Source organism: Microtus oregoni, unplaced genomic scaffold (genome assembly GCF_018167655.1).
Source record: "Microtus oregoni isolate MIOR12 unplaced genomic scaffold, Mior012 000002F_ref0000024, whole genome shotgun sequence".
NCBI lineage: Eukaryota > Metazoa > Chordata > Mammalia > Rodentia > Cricetidae > Microtus > Microtus oregoni.
The window spans coordinates 62,221,297-62,227,545 of NW_024543061.1; positions in this window are offsets into that span (position 1 = coordinate 62,221,297).

Sequence of the window (6,249 nt, forward strand, 5' to 3'; positions counted from 1 at the left end):
ATAGGTTCTACCCTAGCATTGTAAAAACGGGTAGCATAATGCAATGACAAGAAGTTAATTAAAAAAAAAAATTAGGAGAAAAGCAGGGGCTCTACCCAAGCTCAAGCGTCCACACAGTTGGTCACTAAACGGACACCATACAGAGTCACCTTCAGCCCCAGGCCTGCTGGGGCACCAGGGAAAAATGAGGCTAGACCCTCCCTGTAAAGCTCTTCCTCCTGGATCTCCTCGCCAGTTCACCCGAGGGTGCTGTCCCAATATCTTTTATGTGTGCTGAATCATGATCCAGGGACCTAGGGGATCCCAAGGCCATGCACTTTTGACTACTAGGCTGGGACACTTGGTGCCATTGGCTTCATGCTCAACATTTGTGGGGTTGCCCGCCCTGCATCCACCATACCCAGGAACAGGACTTGAAGGCAGCAAGGTGACACTGAGCTCAAGGCCCTGTTGTTCCAATTATGAGCCAGTGGCAGGAAGCCTGACTAAAGGCACTCTGACCTCCCTTCCTAGACTGTGAGTGGGAAGCAGAGAGCCACAGAGGAATGAGAAAGATCAGGGTGATGTGAAACATTTAATTGTGTAAAGTTATGTTACATTTGTTTATGCTGTGGAATATTGCTTTAACTGTGTAAAGGTGTGCCACATTTGTTTCTGCTACATTTGTTTAATTATGTAAAGATGTGTTGCTGTTTCGCCTTGCCTGCCTGAGACACCTGATTAGTCTAATAAAAAGCAAAACGACCAATAGCTAGATAGGAGAGGAACAGACATGGCTGGCGGACAAAGGGAATAAGTAGGGGGAGAAATCTAGGCTTGAGAGGAGAAAGAAAAGAGAGAACCGGGGAGAAAGGATGGGAGCTGCCCAGGGCCAGCTAGCCAGTCAGGCAGACGCCAGCCAGACATAGAGACGGCAGGAAAGTAAGAGAGACAGAAAGAAAGGTAAAAGGCCTCAGGGGAAAACATAAAGAGAAACATTAAAATAAGAGCTAAGGTAAGGCCAAGCATTCACAACTAATAAGAAGTTTCCACGTCATGATTTTAGGAGCTGGTTGGTGGCCTAAAAGAAAAAGCCTGATACACCAGGGCAAGTTCTCCCAACCAAGAACACGCTGAGAAAGAGAGCTAGTCACTTTTAGATCCCTTCTCCGCCTGCCTGGTTCGCATCCTTCCTGGTACCTGGGAACCACCTTTCCGTGGGCTAATTCACAACCTCTCTCTAGCTTTCCTCACCCTTCCAAGAGTCAGCCCGAGTCTACTTCTGTGTTTGCTCACCCCCCAACCATTGCTCCATAAGCTCCACCCCTTCTAACCTCACCTGTGCCATTGTCACCCCCATTTGGCTATAAAGTACTATAAGGTAACTGAACTACAGAGACAGTCATGTATTTTTCCCAAGGTCACGCAACTAATGAGTATCATGGTCAGAATTTGAACCCAAGTTTTGGTACGAAGGCATGATGGGAGTGACGGTTTGTTTCACAACCGAGATGAGTTTAAATGCTCACCTCCCTGTATTCCAAGTAAAAACCTAACCCATGCTATTATGTCAGGATTGCAATGACTCTAAACAAGAAAAATGGAAACAGCAATGCTCCCTTCTTGGAGCTGTCCAGGACTGCTTCAATGGAGCATATATAAGCATTTGGCCTAAGGTATTGCGGTGGTTTGAAAGACAATGGCCCCCAAAGGGAGTGGCACTATTAGGAGGTGTGGCCTTGTTGGAGGAAGTGTGTCACTGTGGAGGCAGGCTTTGAGGTCTCTTTTGCTCAAGTTTCCCTCAGTGTGACTGCCAGTTGACTTCCTGTTGCCTATGAGTCAAGATGTGGATTCTCACCTATAGTACAACATCTGCCTGCATGCCGCCATGCTCCCAGCTGTGATGATGATGGACTGAACCTCTGAAACTGTAAGTGACCCCCTCAATTACGTGTTTTCATTTATAAGAGTTGCTGTGGTCATGGTGTCTCTTCATAGTAATAAAAAACCTAACTAAGACAGATATGCACTAACATTAGTTTGGCTGACCTAAAAGTGCAAATCACACTCTACACAGAGAAGCAAATAGAATTACTGACACCTGATCCAGTACAAAGATTGCTGCTTCTGTGTAGATCCCAACAGAATCTCTAAATCTCTCTCTCTGCCAGATTTCTCACAACACACACACACACACACACACACACACACACACACACACGCACACACATGGAGGTCAAAGGATAATTTCCAGGAGTTGGCTCTCTTCTTCCACCAAGTAGGTCCCAGAAATCAAACTCAGTTGTAAGGCTTAGTAACAGGTGCCTCTACCCAATGAATCAATCAGCTCATTGGTCCCATATCAGGTTTTAAAACCTGGATATTTCTCAGTGTCTAGTCCATGGAACGTCTACCAGGAAATTCAGGTGCCCTTAGCCGTGTGTGTGTGTGTGTGTGTGTGTGCGCGCGCGCGTGCATGCGTGTGTGTGTGTGTGTGTGTGTGCGCGCGCGCGCTTGCATGCGTGTGTGTGTGTGTGTGTGTGTGTGCGTGTGCGTGTGTGTGACAGGGCTAGCATAAAGACTCACTCACTCTAAACCTCCACTGCCTGCCTTTGGAGGAGTAGAGCCAGGTTATCCATCCCTCTTGGGATGATGAAAATGAGGCACACAAGGGAAAGAGGGCTGGGCGGGGGTGCAGGAGAGAGGTGCACCAAACTAAGTACGTGTGAAACTGGCACAAGGAAGCCTGCTACTTTGCACATTAAAATAAAAAATAGAGAGGGCACAGAGATGTCCTGTCTGAGGCTCAGCTGAGTTTGCATAGCAAGGCATAGGTTAAGCAGAGCCTGGGAACTTGGTGCCAAGACTGGAAAACCCGGAAAAAGAGAATGGTTTCTTAGGTAGCTTTTATTTTGTTCCACCTTCTCTGCCTTTCTCATTTGATTATACTGCTACCCATGTTAGGATTTACAGGACAGACTCTCCCAGAGCTCTGGTCATTGCCTTAACCTTGAGGTGTGACTTACTTAAAATGCTCTACACACACACACACACACACACACACACACACACACACACACATTTCTTATGGAACCTAGGTTCTCAGGTATTCCTAAGCAAAGCCTCTACTCTAACCACTGAGGTCTACTCCCTCTGTTGCCCACCCCACCCCCCTTTTTTGAGACAAGGTCACTTTCTCTGTAGCCCAGGCTGGCCCTGAACTTGAACTCATTACCTGGCTCACATTGTCTTGAACCCAGAGCAATTCTCCTACATCAGCTTTCCAAGGACTGGTGTTCCACATATGAGCCATCAATCACCCAGCTTCGGCTTTGACGTTATTTTTTTTTTTTTTTTGAAATATTGTCACTGGATGTGTCCCAGGCTTTCCCCAGGTAATATCATGTTGTATTCCCCCAGACTGGAGCAGTGCAGAGAGCAGCCCAGAGCAGATGAGAGAGTATTACCCTGAAACGTCTATAGTATTATGTGTTAAGGTTTTTTTAAATTTTGTTTTAATATTATCTTTTTGTTTGGGAGATAGAATTTTAGTCTGTAACCTGGCTGGTCTCAAACTTGAGGCAATATTCCTACTTCAACTTCCTGTTAATGGTTTTTAAGAGCTCTTTATCAGCACTCTGGAAACAGAAGCAGGAAGATCCCTGTGAGTTTGAGGCTAGCCTGGTCTACATAAAGAGTTCCAGAACAACCAGGGCTATGTAGGAAAACCCTGCTAAAAAACACACAAACAAAAAAGAGCAATTCTAATCTCTTAACAAAGTCTTCTTATGCCTTTTTATCATGAAATTCTCTAAAGCTTTAACTCTAGGCAATTGCTAATGTTTTCTTTCACTAAAATTTGATCATTTTGTGGAATGTCAAATAAACAGAGCATACAGTGAGTAGATCCACATAGAATTATAATAAAAATAAAAATATTAGCTGCGTGGTGGTGGCGCACACCTTTAATCTTAGCACTGGGGAGACAGAGGCAGGTGGATCTCTGTGAGTTCGAGGCCAGCCTGGTCTACAAAGTAAGTTTTAGGACAGCCCTGTCTCGAAAAACCAATATTGAAATGGGGCCAGCAAGATGGCTCAGTGGGTAAAGGTGCTTGCTCCCAAACCTGGCAACCTGACTTCAATCCTCAAGACCCACACAGTGGAAGGAGAGAACTAACTCCTAATGTTGCCCTCTGACCTCTTCACAAGCACTGTAGAACATGTGCACCCCTCCCTAAATAAAGACAATGTCATGAAAATGTCAAAACATAGAGAAATGTTTCGATTTTCCTTTTTGCATTATTCAAAATGCGTTACGAAAAGTATGCTCCAGCCTAAGAGTTGCTCAGTATAGAACCCATGCTTAGCACATTCAAAGCCCTGGTTTTGAAGGTGAATTTTTTTCGTTTTGAATTCTCAGTTCTTCCACACAAAGAGTAGAGCACAGCAGGCCTTGGAGCACTTACAGCTCGGCTCTCACATCAGCACACACAGGGCCAAGGCCTCTCAGAACTGGGCTTCCAAAAGGCCCAAGTCAGCCTGTGCTCAGTGGTAGGATGCTTGCCTAGCATGCACAAGGCCCTGGGTTCAATTCCTAGCACTAAAGCTATCCAAAAATGTATTTAATTCTATGCTTTTGTGAGCTCTTCTGGGATTTGACTCCTTACTATTTTATTGTGGTTCAGACCAGCTTCCTTCAACGTTCACTGCAGGGGAGTGAGCATAAGGGTTGCTCAACTGTGACCCAAACAAAGAACTGAATCTTGATGCCTGGAGGTGTGGCTCAGCATGGGCCGGATCTGGACTTGGTCCCTAACTCCAAGAATAAGTAAAACAAACGCTTCATGACTCAGCACACAACAGACACACATATCTACAAAACCAATGAACAACATTTTCAGGCAATAAAATATCCCCTCCATATATGTGGCACGCTTGGATAACTTTTCTTTTTAAAATACTGGTTGTGACCCACCCAACTGATTTCCCAGTCCACTGGTGAGTCCCAATCCAGTTTGCTAAAATATTGTCTGAGGTTTCTGTTCTGCCCGGTTCCCGCAGTTGATAAATCCCAAAGAAATCACACAGAGGTCTTGGGTCTTAACAAAGCACCCGTGTCTCCTGAGGCCTCCTTTGAGTTTAGGCAGCTCCTTCTGAGGGTGAGCTGGGGCGTGCATGGAGTCAGGTTACTGGACCCTTCCTCCTGAAGTGTGGAGTATGGCGTCATTTTCAGGGAGTAGTTCTTAGCCATCAAGTCGACAGGCAGCCTTTGTAGTGTTGGCCCCTACCTTCCGAGGTGGGTCAGCTCTGCGATGTCCGGTCAGAAAGGGTTATTGGGGCTGGGTAGCAGAAGCCACCCTGAGCCTCCTGTTTGGCAGAACTTGTCAGGAGAGTCTGGGGTCAGTGAGGGAGGCTAAGAACTGCCCAGCTAAAGGATGCCCACAGCTCCCTATGCTGGGGCAACCCTGTAGGAAGCCCAGGGTAAGTGGAAGCAGTCTTCAGAGAGCAGGGCAACTCCACTGGGAGGCAACATAATCTTTCTCTCTCTCTCTCTCTCTCTCTCTCTCTCTCTCTCTCTCTCTCTCTGTGTGTGTGTGTGTGTGTGTGTGTGTGTGTGTAAGAGTAAAGTAAAGTACAATAAGTAAAGGGAAGGATGGAGTTGGTTGGAACTGTTTGGGGTTGCTTGGTAAATAAGCACAAGGAGATGTTTGTCCAGGTCACTAGCTGGGAATGTGGTGACAAAGTGGTCTGGTACAGTGTGTGGGAGAGCTGTGGCTATTCTGTGTGGGTATCCTCCTGCCCGTCCCCCAGCCTGGCACAGGAGGCCTTGTGATCCCAGTCGGGTGGGTGGGTGGGTGGGTGCTCTTTATGTGACTACTTAATTCTCTTCCCAGTCTATGATGTGAATGACAGAGGCCAGGCTTTCAGAATAGACAGGCCTGTCATTTGCACCCAACGCCCCCGTGAAGATGTTAACCCTTCCTTGAGCTAATCAAAATCAATGAGAAGCCTTAGAAAGTTGTGATGGGAAACTACTAGCAGCTGGCCACACTTTTTGTTGTTGTTGTTGTTTGTTTGTTTGTTTAGTTTTTGACTTCTGAGACTCTTAGCTAGCCTAGGCTGGCCTAGATCCCAATATGTAGTAGAGAAGGGCCCCTGGTCTTTCCTCCACAACTTCCCAAGAGCTGGATTTAAAGGCAGGTACCACCTTGGTGGCCTGGCTTTGTAGGCTACTTCCAATTCTGACCTTTCAGGCCCAGAGTCTGAGGC